Here is a 17,692-nt window from a genome sequence, read left to right as displayed (position 1 = left end):
GCTGTTCCCATTAGCAAATCTGCTCAAGGAAAAGCGGGGGGCCCTTCCAGTTCCGGCACTACAGTGGGCAGCATCCACGTTTAAATACCTAGGGGTCAATATATATCACGAAACGGCTATAGAGCGCGCACACAACAAGTGAAGGGCTACAGAGGGCATCCAAGGCTCTGGACCAAGCTGCCTCTCGCCTTGATGGGGAGGGCAGCATTGCTTTGCTGAAAATGGTAGTGCTGCCCAGATTGCTGCATTTCTTTGTGAACGTACCATATTACATACCACAGTCCTTCTTCAAAACACTAGATAGTATAAGTAGAAGTTTTCTGTGGAATGGATGGAGGAACAGAATAGCACTTTCCACGCTACACAGGCCATATGAAGAGGGCGGTATTAGGGTCCCGTGTTTCGATCTATACTATATAGTAGGACAGCTACAATTTGTAGTGGAATGGCTGGCAGATGATCCAACTCCAGACACAGTGATGCTGCAACCCGTGTGATCAAGGTATTACCTCAGAGAGCTGGTGTGGAATAAGAAGCCCCGCGGCGAACATGGATCACACTTAGTGTCCTTGGGAGTAAGGGTGTGGGATAGAGCATTAGCAGTGATAGGGGTCACAGACCCGTTCTCGGTTCAGATACCCCTGGTCACAGTAGTTGCAGCCTCGTCGCAGGCGAGATGACAGATACGAATGCACTGGGAAACTCATGGGGTAACCACGATAGGGAACCTATTGCGGGATGCCTCATTTTTCCCCTTTGAAGATTTGGCCGACCACACAGTCTTGCACATAGGCCATTACTTGTTGCATAACACCATTAAAGGGATAACAACACAGAGATGGCCAGCATATAGTGAATTGAAAGAGCAACATGCCATGGTAGATATCGTGTACGACATATCGGGAGGGGGGCATGCCATATCTAAGTTATACAATTTTCTGTTAATTAATAGGACTTCCACTCCCCTGGCAATACGGGGTAAATGGGAGGTGGACCTCGGAGGCCCTTTTACAGCTGCACAATCGGTAGCAGTATAATATGCCACAAGAAAGTGTTTTGGAATGCGAGATAGCAATTGATACCGCTGCTGATTACACATAGAGCATATATTACACCCCAACGAATTTCAGGATTCCCAGGTGCTGCAGGGCAGCGATGCCCCAGGTGTAAGGCACAAGAGGCGTGAATGCTCCATATGTTCTTAACGTGTCCGATAGTGGGACAATACTGCGAGAGGTAGCGAACAGAATGGGTAAAGGGGGCCTGACGCTGAATGTGGCGTCCCCAGCAGCAGGACTGTTTGGGCGAAATACATCACTAAATGAAAAGATTTGGCGTACATACTGGCTAAGCGCAGAATCGCTATGGCATGGACGTCCCCTAAGGGATGAGATGTGGACGAGTGGTGGCGTGATATGAAAAGGTGGGCTTTGGCCGAGACACTGGTGTGGAGGGGGGCAGTACAGACTAATAAAGGGCATAATGCAGTGGGGAGCTTGGCCTGGGAAGTGATGCTACATGCCCTGTTTGAAGCAGAGGCCAGAGAGACGGAGAAGTGTGCAGAGCCTCGGGAGCGCTTTGGGGAATCCGGCAACAATAGTAATGATGATCTTGACGCGAAATAGGGTGTTCTGGACATGTGAATGGGGAGGGAAGGGGCAGGAGGGTGGGGAGTAGAGGTATGTAGCAAGGTGAACGAGAATATTGTTGATACTATATGGATGAGGCGTTGCCTCAGAACAGTTTCACAATGTTTGTTCCTTTCTTGTGTTCATATGAAAACCAATAAAACAAATGTTTAAAAAAAATGGATTCCAGAAGAATCTGTTATAAAACAGAGCCTGCAAAGTGGAATTTGCAGGCAGCGTTTTATTTCTCACAAAGTAGAGAGGAAACATGAAGAGCAAAGGTGATGTTGCCTTCATTTACGCTTCACATTTACCCTCTGCTTTGTGAGTGATGCAAATTACATTAAGGTGACCCAACAGTCATAGGTGGTCATATTGCCAGACCCCTGGATGCAATTTGCATTTAATTGAAAATGACCCTCTAAGAGATAACCTATGTCCAATGACAAAGTGGAATATCTCCAATTGCAGAAGGCCAAAACACAGATGGGGTCATTTAAAAGAACCTCAAATGTCATGCAGGAGACCACCAACCATTGCACATTCGTGATGTTGAGTCCCTTGCATGCAATTTGTGTCACTCTCAAAGCTGAGTCTAGAGAAGAGTCAAGCAGGGCAAAATCGCCTTTGCTCTTCACTTTCACGCTCCGCTTTGAGCGATAAAAAACGCTGCCTGCAAACTACGCTATGCAGGCAGCATTTACAATGGATTCCATCTGGTGCTAAACCAAGGCATATTCTATTGGAGTCTTTGGTTTTACACCTGCATGAAAATCTCTGTCTACACTTTGCCGCCCTCGTACCGCTCATAACGGCGGAAAAATTGGGATGGACAATGAGAGCGAAAACGCTGTAAATGCACTTTTTTGCTTTCATTTTCCACACCGTCCATTATAAAAGCAAGGTGTAATGCTTTTATGCTTCCATTTAAAGCTCCGCGTCCCTTTTCATGTCCCTCGAAGGCAAAGGAGGGGCATATGGCAGGATTTGCATCTCCGCTTTGATTTATCCTCTGTCTTGGAAAATCAACAGGTTTCGCACCACCATGAAAATCTCATTCAGGCCTAAAGCCAATGGATTCCTCTGGAATCCACCTCACATATACACCCAACATATAGCAGATGGATGCCTTAGGAACCCATTAATAAACAAAGCGTCATTTGCAGGCATCGCTTATTTTTTTTCCAAACTGAAGGGTAAAGTGGATTTTGATGTGTTTTACTCCTAACAATTGCACTCCACAGGCATGGAGGTGCTGTTACAATTTACATTTTTAAAGCACTCACACAGCCCGCAGGCATCGAGGCGCTGTTACAGGAATTGTTTGTTTTTTAGTTGCGTAATTGTTTTTTATATCCAGAGGTTTCTAAACGCGGATCCGGGATCGAACCGGTGTTGCTTCGTGTTGTTGCTTCGTGTTGTCTTGTTTCCAAGGCAAACACGTTGCCGCTGAGCTATCCTCCCGGGACCATCCTAACAGCATGCAAGTGGGAACCTTGGTGGTCCCCTGAATGCAATTCACATTTAATTTAAAATGACCACCAACATGAATATACAATCTCCTCTGATGATGAACCACCAGTGGGGAAGTTAATGCCTTTACTTTAATTGTCTTATACTGCACAACCATGGACCCGTGGGCTTAAGGGCGCACAAAAAGACAAAGAAGTCTAACAAACAAATCAGAATCATAAAGCCGGGGGCTAATCAGGCAAGGAATCCAGGAGAGGGAGCAAGTCAAGCAAATAACAGAGTTTTTAATGTTTTCCTGAAGATCTCAGTAGACTTCAGTCCTCTGAGATCAGGAGGAAGAACATTCCCTGCTCTTGGGCCCGCGTTCTGAAAGACTCCTTTGGTGGCTTTAGTAGAGTTACATCTGGGGGAGGCCAGCTAGTCCATATCACTGGATCAACAAGTCTTGTGTGTGTTTTCTCTTTGAGCATGTCTGTTTTATTGCACTGCATAAAATGCTGCTAAAGGTTCTATGTTCATTCATGAACTGTGTTTTTTTTTCAATGGGTTTTTTGCTGAATATTTTTTGGGGGAAAAAATGTATTGAAAATTATTTTTATTTCCCTTATAAACCGTCACCCAAAACCTCCTATATTTGTAGATGATTTTTTTTCGAGAAAAAACATTTAATCAAAAAACCCATCGGAAAAAATACTGTAGATGAATGAAAGTTGTACGTGCAAAATATGTGTTTCACTTCTGGAAGTATTATTCACCAGCGTTAAGGCCATATTTCTAGCGGCAATACAGAATATCGATAGCGCTGATATTACGACCTGACGGAACGGGTATGCTGTTGGAACTGTAATTTATCACTTGCCTTATATCTTACCGAATGAGGCTCTTCAATTTTGGTCACATGGCGCAAACACCTACAATGGATGAGTTTGGTTTTCCCCTCTTCTTTTTCTTCATACCTTGACATTTGAAATCAAAAGAGTTGTCTTCTATAGATTTCGATTGGCATCCTTTCTACCCGCCAACCATTCGTGTGAATGGCATCTGGCGGCCTTGCTTCAGCACTTGGTCTCAGGGTGGTTAGAGGTGACATGAGGAGCTGACATCAATAATCACTTGGGATTGGGATTGAGCTTTACCCAAAAACAATCAGCTGCAAGAAGAAAGAAGCACCAGGTGACCAATTCACCAACTGTTTTGCCCAGTACAAAGTGAGTTTCAGCCTACATCGGCCATGCTGACCCTGGCGCAAAGTGCAATTGCAATTCACAAACCACACTTAGAACGTACAAAGTGGTAGGACGCGGGAAAGCTTGCACTGTATTTGGGCCTGTCATGTTTGAGTATTGCGTATCTGCTGGAGGTAATGATGTAAGCCTGAATTCTTCTGCATATGCAACCTCAGCTCCTTGTGGCTCCTTGACTGTTGCAGATGCCTCACTAGGTCCTGCTGCTCTTGGAGGTGGCTGACCGTCCATAGGTGTGCGCCCCCTTCCTACTGCAGAATCATTTTGTGTTGGCCGTCCCTGTACACGGGCGCACTGGGAACCCTCACCAGATGTGAGGTGGACTGGCATGGTGTCATCAGCAGAGCTACTGGTGCTCTGTGTGTTTCACAACAACACGAACTACTCTTCCACCAGGTTTGCAAGCTCAGGGCCACGCAGAACAGTTCTCCGAGGGACTCGGTGGCCCTTGCAATACCCTCTCAGTATGATGCGTCAACCTGCCCAATGATCACAGACTGCATCATGGGAGGATTCTCTCCAACCACTGCATGGGGGGCATGCTTCATGCAGCACATGCCACCTCCGCTTACGGAGGTGCTTCATCGCTAAATGGTTGCAAAATAAAATCATCAGTTACTCCAATTATTGCCACGCGTCACAATGGTACATGTCTGTACCACACGCAGTAAGCACATCAAGGTTATCAACAAGCAAATGCGCCCTTACACACATCCCATTCCTCCTCCAAATAGAGAACATCTCATGTCCAAAGACCCTGCTATGCATTATGCTGTACACGATCTATTGACCAATCAAATGGGGCCTGAATTGTTTGCCAATGCTTCCTATGTGAACCGTGAGAACATGCAGTGTCGGATTTCCCCACACCATCAAGGGATGTGTGCCATACACTCAAATAAATGCGCGGTTTTGCACTCAATGCAAACATCATGCAAAGGAGCCATTCCAGCTCCTTATGCATCATATAGGAGTACGGCTAAGCATTCAGCATGATGTTTACAATCCACACAAGCATAACATACTTTGCATTATATGATATCCTTAACCACAGCATGCATAATGTCAAACACCGGCAGCAAGCAGTAATGGCTCATGCCTGCATGGCAGCATATGTCAGCACCCATGAACCCCATTGTATGTAAGGCAATGAATCCCGCCCTATGGTAAACCGATTGTCAACTTCTCATGTATTCTATGCAACGCATGCACATGCATGACCTGAAGATGTCCACATGCAACATCCCAAAATACACATTGTAAAAGGTGGCTCTCGTGCCATGACATGCACTGAAACGAATGGCCTAGCATCCCACCAGCCATACTTATGGTGGCACACCATATATAAATACACAAATTCACCTAATGGGTTTGCACATATGAAATCCTGTGGTTGTTACAGTTGCCAGGTGGAGGCACACAGATGTCACCTCCTCCAACACCGAGTAACTGCTCAGTGGAAACCCGTCCACTGACCATCTCTTCAACTGGTGTCGGGGCCTCGCTGTGTTGGGGGCCCTGTCCAGTCGCCTCAGATGACCTCTCATTCCTCCCCGACGTCCGTCAGTTGATCCGACGAGACAAATCCATCATGTGCTTCTGTAAGTCCTTGGAAGCCCGATGTTTCCCACCACATGCATTGATCTGATCAGTCACAGGCTGCCACAGGGCTGCATGCGCTGTCAAAGACGCCGTGCTGCCACACACAGCATAAAGGTAAACATAATGTTCCTCCACAAAGGCTGTCAGGATTACAAGTTTCTCATGAGTAAATCTGTCCTTCCCAGGAGGTCCTTTTTGTGTTTCAGCCTGGGCCCTCTCACTCATGATGGATGGAGTGGTCCTTGCCCGGATCTTCGGAGCAAACATAGCTTGTGCATGAGATACATTAAACTAAAGATTGGGAGTGACCCAGTCAACTGCGCTGCTGGTGGGAGTTTGAAAAAGGATGACGCGAGTCGCACTGGAGACCGACAGTGGGTGTATCTCCCTGGCACACCTGTTATCAAGTACAATGAAATGAGACACGCAGAGGCTGATGGGGACTGTGTGACGCTTTCATATAATATGGAAGCGCCTCACAATCGCCGTCAGCGTGTACGGAAATCACGCTTATAACATCACGACCTTTCATCTGTTTAGTAGCCTCACTATGAGCACATCAATCACTCACTTGTGCACCTTCCAACTGCCTTTCATTGTTATCCTGCCTGCCTAGCTTGTCAGCCTTACACATGCCGGCCTTTCCTGCTGTCTAGTCGTTGTGTTTTTGGCTAGCACTTCCCTGGCACTATCCTCAGGTGACTCTGTGCCCATCACAGCATGGCTCTACTAGCTCCACCATCTTCCGACCTCTGCCCCTGTAACATCTACTCTCCCAGGCCACTTCTCCTCCCTCATCTGTACAATATACATCTTCCCCTGCGTGTTGGCTGTCCAGCTATCCTCAGGGCATACCTTTGCCCCCACCAGACTCCCATCCACAGTAGCAAGCACATCATCCGACCTAGCCAAGGTGTTGAGGCTGAGGGCTGTCAACCTCTCTGCTGCAGCTTGGGGCTGAAGCCCACAAAAAAGGACCTCAGAGCACATTACCACTGCTGTCCATGTAGGGAGGTTTCGGGGTGACAGTCCATAGTGTGGAACACATCAAGAAGCATTAGTATGGCATGAGGATCTAGAGCCAGGGGACAGAAAGGGGCAGCAATTGAGGCCGCACTTGGACTTGAAGTACAATCTCGTGGCCGCCATTGGGTGACAGCAGCTCACCTGTAGTTGCAAAGGAAGGGGTGGAAGGGGAATAGCATAAGGATTTCGAGGAGTTGTCCTGTGGGTCTGCTGAAGGATCTCAGGGGGAGATGCTTGCTGCTGAGATGGAGATGATGCATAAAGATGTGCAGGGGGATGTGGAGGGCACTGTCCACAATCTTGCCACCACACTTCAGCTGCCATGCCAATTCCCTGTACAGATGCTTCCGTCAATGCACATCCAGGCTCATCCACAACTCACACCCTGCAGGACACAATGCTGCTAGTACTAGTGGCTGAATTGCTGAGGACTAATGCTCTCTGTGATGCTGTGATCTCCGGACAACAGCAGGCTACCCAGCAACACAGAGAGATGGTTATTCTTTCCAGCCACCTGGAGGCAGCAATTAGAATGGGTGGATTATTTGGGCAGCCATCTCCAATGACTTCTTACACCTCGTTTGCCTTTGACGTGTAATCTCGAAAACCTAACATTCAACTTGATTGGTTATAGGAAGGTAACTTTGATATAGGTACTATATCTGTACATGGTAACAGGTAGAGGAGATTGGATAATACTGTCAGGTGGGGCAACTAAGCCCTTCCTTTGAACTGGCTACTGTAAACATCACAAAAAGAATGACGTCCCATTGGCTCTACTCTCTATAGGATCCTAGATTACATGGTCCACTATGATTGGGTGGGCATTGATCCCACACATTCCTTTCCACTTGCGCTTAGCAACATGCAGAATAATTAGCCAGGTGCAGGGAGCAAGCCTCCACCCCAGCTTCCCCTCAATTTATGGTACAACCATTCATCTCCTCAGTGGCTGTGTGTCAATTACTGCTTTGTAGTTTGCCCTTGAGGCTGCCTCTTGGTCTGAGAAAGTTTAAGGAGTGTTGGAACGACAAGGCTCCATGCGTAAGTGTGAAAGTTTCATCCCTTCCTGCCGCCTTGCCACGTGACTAGGACACCGTGAAATCGGCCTCTTTTTCATGAAGTTCTGTGTATTTGATTTCATTCTGTCAGTCGTATACCATCTGCGGCTTATCTCGACCTTGCTGAACAGGAGACTCTTGTTATTCTAATCTCTAGTTGAAGGCATCGCCAGCCTATTCCAGCCTGATACGACCTGGGCCTCTTTGCAGGGTTACCTTCAGCGAGGGTTCTCTCCGTCTTTACTCTTTGATTTGTAGCTGCAGCCTTTCCCTCTTGAAACTTTTAGTAACCTCTATTCAATTCTGGTCATGTGCGTAGTGGATTTTTCATTCATCTTTAAAGTGCTTTTTGAGGTAGATATGTATAGTTGGCGCTTGCCGCAATCTATTTTACTATTTAAGCATAAGCACGCGGGACGATTTCTTTGCTTTTTCGGTTTCTTGCGTATATACACATTTAAACTGACTTAATGTCTTCATCGTGCACCTGGCATAAGTTTCTTCATCTTGAAATCAACTAATCAACTGTTTCACCTTTGGACCACGATGTGACTTATCCATGGCGTTTCATCCTTTTGTCAACATTCGTAGGTCCTTATATGCTCTCTATGTGCGTCCGTCTGATTTCTCATGATGTCATCAGTCGTCTTCTTTTAGTATCTTTTTGGTTTCTCTGGGTATTCCATTCTGACAACCGTCCATTTGTCGTGTCTGCAGGTATGGATTTCTCAGTGGGTACCTTGCTGTCCAGGTTTGCTTAGGTGCCGGTACTTCAATAGGTGCTGTTCTTGGGCAGAGCCCAACTGCGGTCCTTTGCTGGTTTATATGTTCTTCATATGTCACATATTTTGGCGCGAAAGTTCCTGCCACTTCGAAGGGGGTGGCTGGGGTGCGGCTGATACTTGGCACTTCCTCTTCAGAAGTCTTAGCCCATGCTAGGGAGAACTGAGAGACCCTTTCCCGTAGGGCCTTGCAAATCATTGAGACCCAGAGAAGGCAATCCCTTGATGACCTCAGAAAATATATGAAAGCAATACTAGAGGAGGCTGAGGGTGAAGCCCAGTTGCCTTGCCCTTTGCCAAGATACTGGACGAACTTGATTCTGGAGACATGGATATTGGATTTTATATAGGGAGGGGTTTAGATAGTTTGAGGGATTGGTTTGAGTTGATGTTTTAATGTACTTTAACTTGTATGAGAAGTTTATGTGTATATATTGTGCACTTTGTCGGTACACTTTTCCTCGATGGTTTTTCACTGAATAAAAAAAAAGATCTAAGTTATGTTTCTGTGGGCGTGAGGAGTGCGAGGTTGAGGGGGTGGTGGTTCATCTCTAGTGGGGTGTTCGGGTGACCCCCACATTAAAAGAAAATTGGTGAAGAACATATCAAGAAAAATGGGATGAGAAAAGTGCACACGAATAAAGGAACAACAAAAAATAAACATAGAATCAATATGCTGTTTACATTTGCTTAAAAGGTCTAGTTTATGATCAATAATCCAGTATTCCTCTTGTCACGTGACCATGTGGTGTACGGCCTTGCAAGCAGGATGGACGGGTAATTGAGTAGGACAATACAGAGACAGCCATCAGATAGCACAGCGAGTAGAGCGCTTGCTTTGATATCCGTGCAGAGCCTGCTGATGCAGGGTCGAATCCCGGCAGGGCCAAACTCAGCCTTTCATCCTTCCGAGGTCGAAAAATGAGCACCACACACTGTGGGAAATAAGCAGCGCTCAGATACCTCAGGGTTCGTAGCGCTATATAAATGCCCAAACAAACAAACAAACAAACAAACAGAGAAAACAGGTTTGAAATACAAAAATGATGTTATTCCATATTGATCGTGACATCCTTCAGACACATGTCAGGGAATGGAAGAGGTCATGAAGCAATATATAAATGGGGCAGACACATGTACAAATGTATATTGCCTGGGTTGCTCTTACATTGTGTGGGATTGTGATTATTGATTGGTGTACAAGGGCAAGTAGAATGTCCACGCAAATACCCTGTATTGTGACGAAGTGTGCATTATTCCCAACTTAGATGTTTGCCACATCCACAACAAGAATGAAGGCAAAGCGATTGCAATATTTGATTGATGTTACTTTTATGAGTATGTGGCATGTACACATGGGACTTGATATGTGTGAATTGTGAGCGTACATCACCCAGATTTTCCTGCAACTCAAATCACTTGCTGGCCGTGTGTAGCATCCACGCTTAAGGATAGTGTGTACATTGCTAGTAACTGTTCATTGTGTATCAGGCATATGTACTAGTACGTCACACGTGTTAGGATTACTGCACAGCACATATTAATGAATATATACCTGGGTATGTGTCATGCATTGTCACTCTTACTGCTTTATCCATTGCCGTTGATTAGTTTAGTTCCAAGTAGACATACCAATGGAGGTTCATGTTTGCTCAATGCTTTGATTTTCTATACACCTGCCTCACATGGGTCTGGTCACATGAACTTGTCAGTGTTCCTCGTGTGGAACACAATTTCATTTAGGGTCTCTTAACACATCAGGGGTATGTATGTGTAGAGGAGCAGCCAAATGCATCTACAGGAAGTTCCGCCCCTATTCTGCCTATATGTTGGAAACCGAAAATTGCGACATGTGCAACTCCAGTAATGGTACCTATTACACGATGAGCCTTTGAGACAAGGTATCCACTGAGAAAACCTAATATGATGTATCCCCGAAGAGATGACGGTCTCCTGAGGGAGAACCCAGAAGAAGTGGGAAGATGTGAAAAGGAGAGACTGTGACATCACAAAAGATGAGCGTGACACACTGAGAAGGATGACCGAAGAAGGAAAAACATCGATCTTATGGAACCTGATGGCGAAGTAAAGAATTAAGGAGACGTTCATGTGCGGAATGAAGATAGCACGTGCGAGAAGCACTGCAGAAAATACAAGTCGTTTTATAACTGTACAGATGCTGTAACGCAAGTAGATTAAGTGATCATAGAAGCGGGCTATACGTGTGTATACAGGGAATGTATTTTTTCCTAACTATTGTGAATAAAAATATTCATTTTCTGTAGGCATGGGAAAAGCACCTGTCAGGAACTCCTATAGTGGTATTTACTGGCTTTTGATGGAAGCAGGTGCCAAATGGTGCAAGTACCTGGGCATCTAATAGTCACATTTTCTCTCATTTTGTTGCATAATATTGCTGTTTTACTTACCATGAGTCTCTTTCTGCAGCCAGGATGGACGGTTGGGGTGCGCCTCATTCACTTTACATCTTTAGATAAAGAGGCGTAGTGAACAATGATGTCGAGGCCAGAAGAATAACAACAATGGGTAGTCATTTACCCCATAAAGACACACAATCAAAAACGTCTGTCCTAGAGGGTGTCTGTGTTTTCTGTGGAATTGTGCGGTAACATCGATGGGTGCACGCATTTGCATGTGCCGTCATGCTCTTTCTGCTGTTCCATTTCTGCTGCCACCTTAACCTACTTTGCTAAGTTCCCTTCTCGGGGGCGAACAGCTGCCTCCATGTCACAGGGACTCCTAACTAAATAAATGAATTATTTAGTTAGAGAGCCCACGTCTTGGGAAATATATATTTATTTAGGTTTCTTGTGCGATACTTAGTACTGTCTTTTTCAAAGCGCTATGGGCAATGCAAAAACGGAGGGAGCATAGGAGAGAGTCAAAGAGGGTGGACAAGTGTGGGTCAGCTGGAAAATAAATCAGAGGATGACAGTGAAAAGAAACAGGGTGTAACAGTGAGTTAGAAGTTAGGAAGCATAGTGAGCTATAAACTATTACAGAGAGGTTCCAGGCCAGCAGTTCTCCCACTTCCTGCACTTGTCTACAGAGCAGCCCACCTGTTCTCTGGATCTCTGTGGAATGGCTACATTTGCACGGAGAGACGAGCGCTTATCTAAGAGGGAGGGAGCTCAGGGGGCACTGCCAGGCACACAACCCTTCATTTAGGTCAGGGGGTCAGCAACCTCTGGCTTTCCAGATATTTTGGACTACACCTGCCACCATGCCTACCCAGCATAGTCAATGGCGAGGGATCATGGGAGTCGTAGTGGAGAGCCACAGGTTGCAGATTCCGGCTTGGCAAAGATACACGGAAGGCCCAGAACATTATGGTATGGGTCTGCGCACTCCACAGAATGCTTTGGAATAGACCGTGACAGCTGCCCTATGAAGGCTCCATTGGAATGAGAGCTATGGCTGAGTTTGGAACATGTCAGGGCTGAGAAGAGGACACAGGACAGAACCACTGGATTGTTCCCTTCACGACTAGGCCGAGCTATGCAAGAGGGGCATGGAGTCAGAAAATGCTAATATCAAATATGTTTTCTGTAAGACACATCTGCCATGTTCTGTATCCTTGTGTAAGGGTGCACAGACTGCATAGATCAGGTGTAGAACAGACCAGATCCTGTTATCTAAATGGATGGTGCCCTGAATGTGGATTCACTGTGTATGGTGACTTGAAAGGGGTAAGGTGGGGCTAAGAGGGGTTTGTGGAACTGCCGCTTCAAGCTTGTCGGTGCAGCTTAGCTGTGCGTGGTACGCTGTGAGGTGAGCAGTGCATGCAGTGACTGATTAAATATTTATTTGTGTGATTGGTGCAGCCATAGGATGACCAGATTTAAAAAGTAAAAAAACGGGACAGGGAACTAACATAAAAGTAGGACCAACTCTTGACAGTGGTTGTCAAGGCATTACACTTCAGTAGCGGTTGGAGGAAAAGGAGGTTTAAGTGTTACTGGTGGAATAAACACATATTATAATTGATTTATCACAAACTACCACTATCTTAATTTGTAAAAATGCAGCATTTCTTCTGTGTGCGATTGTTCATTCCTGCCTACAAGCTATGAAAACCTAGAACCAAAAAACAGGACCACTGCATTTTCCAAAGAAAAAATAATCTTGAGAAAGGTAGACAGAGCACCCAATCCTGGGACAGTCCCGGAAAAAACGGGACTTCTGGTCACCCTATGCAGGCACCACATGCAGTGGGTTAATGGTGTGGATTGGTGCGGTGGGGCTGTAACCCCTTTCAATTCCAAGGATGTGAGTGACACCTGATTGAGTGTCCGATCCATGGAAAGTGTGCTTTCTTCCTGCAATGGCCACGTGCCGAGAACGATACTGCGCGAGCCTGCTCGCCAAATAAATTCTGCACACTCCGCGTATTCATGGAATTGTTTGCGCAGAGTAACCGTATGTGCAAATTGCGGCCAGAATGCCCCGAAACGCCCCCATGCAAAGCAAAAAAAGCCAGAATAGCCAAATAGATGATCCCTTCAAACAGTGCGTGCGTTCCCTCGCAAGCAGGCCTGCATCTACAGGCACCCTGACTACATGCGTACGATAATTCGTAACTTGGGTAAAACTCGGGAAATCTGCATGCGAACCCCCATAAATCATTCCTGCACCCCGTTACACTGCGTACGCGCACCCCTAAGTCAAATCTGAACCACGGCTGCATGCACCCACCCCTAAATCTGACACCCGCTCTTATATCTGCATGGTGATTCCTATGCTCAAGCGTCTGTATGCCTGCCTTCGGGTGGCGATTGAATGAGGGTTTGCGTGGCCATTTCCCCATCGAAAGGTTGCACACTCGGGTCCATGAATACATAGCATTCCATGCAATAGTGGGCATGGGATGGACTGCATGCGGGCCGTCCCTCATAACGCCCACATTTTTCCATGTTCTTCCTCATTTTCCGTGTTACGCCACCTAACCTGCCCTCTGAGAAAGACATGCCCATGCTCTGCATGGTGTCTCGCGCAAGGCACATTGTCTCTCAAAGTGGGCCTGCGCAAAGTCCACTCATAGTGCGAAAAAGTGTGGCACATTCGATTCCATTAATTGACAAACCGGATTTTGCACGCAGTTTGGCACGTAAAGTCCCGATTTTCTGCACAGATAATTCTATGAATTGGACCCTGAGCCTTAAACTTGATCTTAGGAGGACTGGGGTCGCAACATCCTCAAAGGGTATACTTTGAAAAAGAGAACCTTAAATTAAATTAATTGGTTTGCTGCCACCCACCTTTATTGGGGAACAAAGCTTGGAAAACCCCTTTAAATAAATGAATAGGTATTCTTGTTTACAAATGTAACTATCTTCATAAGTCAAACAGTAAGTGGAAAACAAACACTGCAACGCTGCATAGAGATGATCACACTGAAGAAAGGGTTATCTTATACACAAATCTCGCCTCAGGGGCATCCACGTCCCATGCCCTTCCTTCCTGATTACCCTCTGGATTTAAGAAATCAATTCCTAGTTTGGGAACTGAGCTAGTCGCCCCATAATCCCTCTAAACACAATTTCCAAAGCGACATGAAGAAATGGAAAGCAGCCATGGCCAGTGATAATTTGGTGTGAAGGCAGAAGGCAAAAGACAAACAAAAGGCACATGCAAACTGCTCTGTGTACTAGGCAATGGTTAATTTTGCAATCCTTAAACCAAGTAGCCAGTATGCCCCAGAAGGCCAAGAAGGCCCGAAGCTGGCATCCGGGAGTCCTGCACTCCTGTAGTGACACTGCAAGGTATCTCTGGCCTCAGTGGGCAGCAGAGTAGGATAGCACGGTACACCGACCGGAGCATGCAGGTGGGTTCGCTAGCAGTGGATCTCAACAGCACCAGCCCCCCTGGAAGGCAGGCCCAAGCAGGTAGCACTCAGGCTGACAGGGGAAGCAGCCTTGGCCCCATTGATAGGATGTCTCAAGGAAACGTTCCAACTCCAGTCAGTTGCAACCACGAGAGAGCTGACGAAGGTCAGTGCCCCTTTTGATAACCTTAGCGGCTGAGTAACATTAACGTGTAACATTTAGCAGGCGAGTCCATGTTCTGGAACATTCTTTTCCCCTCCAGGCAGAGTCAAAGTGCCACGTGACTTTATGAAAGCTCCGGATCAAATCGCCATCACGGATGAAGTAAAAGGCATCATGAAAATACTTAGAATTCCAACACAATTATTTCCTATATTTCTCTGGCTGTAAATGGAGGTCATGTTTGTGTTCCGTGTGAATTACGCAGAGGGAGGCTGTTATGTTTACACTTTGCCATACACAGGGCCCCTCCACATAAGCTTCCTCTTTTGCATGGCAGAGTGCAAAGGGGAGTGTAAAATGTTGGCCAACTCGCTTGTAAGCCACCCTTTCCACTCCGCCATGAAAAATGAGTATTCGCTGCCTGCCATGTACGCAAGGCAGGCAGTCTTTACAACGGATTCCTACAGAATGCGCCTGTTTATTACAAGCAGGGGGATTCCATAAGACTCCACAGTGTTTGCCCCAGCATAATAATCCATGGTGGCGCAAATGCAAGAGTATTTGCATGGCAGAGAGGAAGGGCAAGGCGGAATCATAACTTACGATCTGTGCCTCTTCGATGACATACTGATGAACACAATTTAGCTGCTCTTACGCAAGATTTTCACACATTAGAATTACGTCACGGCTCATTGAACACCCGCTCCTATATGTACAATTGCGGAACTCCTTTCCTTTGAATATTTCAGGTTTTACAAAGCCACTGGTAAACATGGTCCCAGGGTGTGTCAAAATGCATTTGGCTTTAAATTTCATGTCGCTTTACATTTCATGTGCATTTTACATTGTTGGCTGCACAGAGCCTCCCCGTACACCGGGCCGGCCTTAGTGGTGGCAGTGCCCCGGGCAGAAAAAGACAAATGTGGTGTCCCCGCATCCCTGGACAATGGGTGGGCGGGCTGGTTGGAAGGGCCAAATCTTTCTTTTTGGTGGTGGGAGAAGGCGTCCTTTTGAAATTAAATGCGCTTGCGGGAGCAGGCGCATTTAACAACAATAGGGTGCTACGGCACCCTATTAAGATGCGCCGGACCAGGGAGTTAATCACTGGAATAGGTCGCTGATGCATGAATCAGTGTCCTATTCTAATGAAAACTAGCCTGCTCCTGTGTTGCAGTGGAGAGGTAATTATCTCAATAGGCTGCTGCAGCACCCTATTGTTGTTAAATGCGCCCGCTCCCGCGAGCGCATTTAATTTTAAAACGGTGCCTTCTCCCACCACACCAGCTCGGGGTAGCCCTTGAAAGGCTCCTCCAAGCTAGCACCCCGGGGTTGTCCCGGCGGCCCACCCCTAAGGCCGGCCCTGCCCTCACCACCCACATTATGTTTTTTTCTATACAAGCCTTGTTGTCCTCATGAGTCCAGCCAGAGTGCAGGTATGAGGGAAGGAGTTACCCAGATTCAGATGTAGATTGTGAAGCAGGATGGCTGAAGGAAGGGAAGCTCTACACACATAACTCAGCGTACTAGCCTTATGCATTAAAGTCATGCACGGTGGCCTAGTGCAGACCCTCCAGTGAGTAGCTCGAGCTGCGAAATGTTAATGAGCGAACAGCTGTAAGAGCGCAAGCGGGGTTGACTGGGACCGGAAGAGGCCCTGGAAATAATGTTCAAAGTGGCCCCATATTACACATTGTCAGCGAGCCCAACCCTTTTCCTATGAGACAATTTGCAAATAAAATAAGTTACTACAGAAAAGAGGCCCAGGGTGCAGAGGCCTACCGGGAGATGCCTATAGGCCAGTCCACCCATGAGCGCAAGTATGTTATGATATTTTACGCCACCTGGGCATTGTCGATGCCAGGCAAACAGGAGTTAGTGCAAAGGTAGTGGAAGTGTCCCATATCATTGGATATAAATTGCAGGCTCTGCCTTTCCCCAGGTCAATATGGCCAGAATAGGGACACCATTGCAGGACCAGTGCTAGCAATGCTTTATTCGCTGGATCAAGTTGCCTGAAGTGTGCTCAAGGATACCATGCAATTATCTGCAATGGCCGTCGCTGCCACACAAATATTACACAGGGATCAGCATAGTAACAACAACGATATGAGGCGACTATAGCAATGGCAGCATAACGTTGCATTGCAAAAGTACATACAATTCCTGCCCTGGTGACCTGAAGTCATTTAAACACCCTATTCATGAGATTACACTGGCAGTTCGAATCATTAGTTCCCTGAAAAAAGAAACAGTTCTAAGTGGCCTCCACACATACGTCCACTGGGTGCTATTCCCCAGGGCCGTCACGAGGTGGGTCAGGGGGGGCAAACTGCCCCGGGCCTCGCGCTTGCTGGGGGGCTCGCAGCCCCCACTCCTAAGTGGAAGGCAGCACAGTCTCCTGTGTCCTTTATTCACAAGGGGGACTGTGCTGCCCCTGCAATGATTTTGCTGTTTCTTGTGAAGCCGTTTGGCTGCGCAACAAACAGCAAAATAATGGGAGACAGCAGGGCTCAGAAGTGGGCTCTGCTGCCTCCCGTCATTCAGCTGACAACGTGGACATGATGCCTAACAGGAGAGGACTCCTCTCCTGTCAGTCATTGTGTTCACGTTGCTCGGCGTGACCACACTGACTGACAGGAGAGGAGTTCTCTCTTGTCAATCAGTGTGTTCATGTTGTCAGCGTGATCACGCTGACTGTTGGGAGAGGAGTTCTCTCTCGTCAATCAGTGTGTTCACGTTGCTCAGCATGACCACGCTGACTGACAGGAGTTCTCTCTTGTCAGTCAGTGTGTTCACATTGCTCAGCATGACCACGCTGACTGATGGGAGAGGAGTTCTCTCTTGTCAGTCAGTGTGTTCACGTTGCTC

This window comes from Ambystoma mexicanum, chromosome 5p (genome assembly GCF_040938575.1).
Source record: "Ambystoma mexicanum isolate Mex_15411 chromosome 5p, UKY_AmexF1_1, whole genome shotgun sequence".
NCBI classification, from domain to species: domain Eukaryota; kingdom Metazoa; phylum Chordata; class Amphibia; order Caudata; family Ambystomatidae; genus Ambystoma; species Ambystoma mexicanum.
This window is presented reverse-complemented; position numbering follows the sequence as displayed.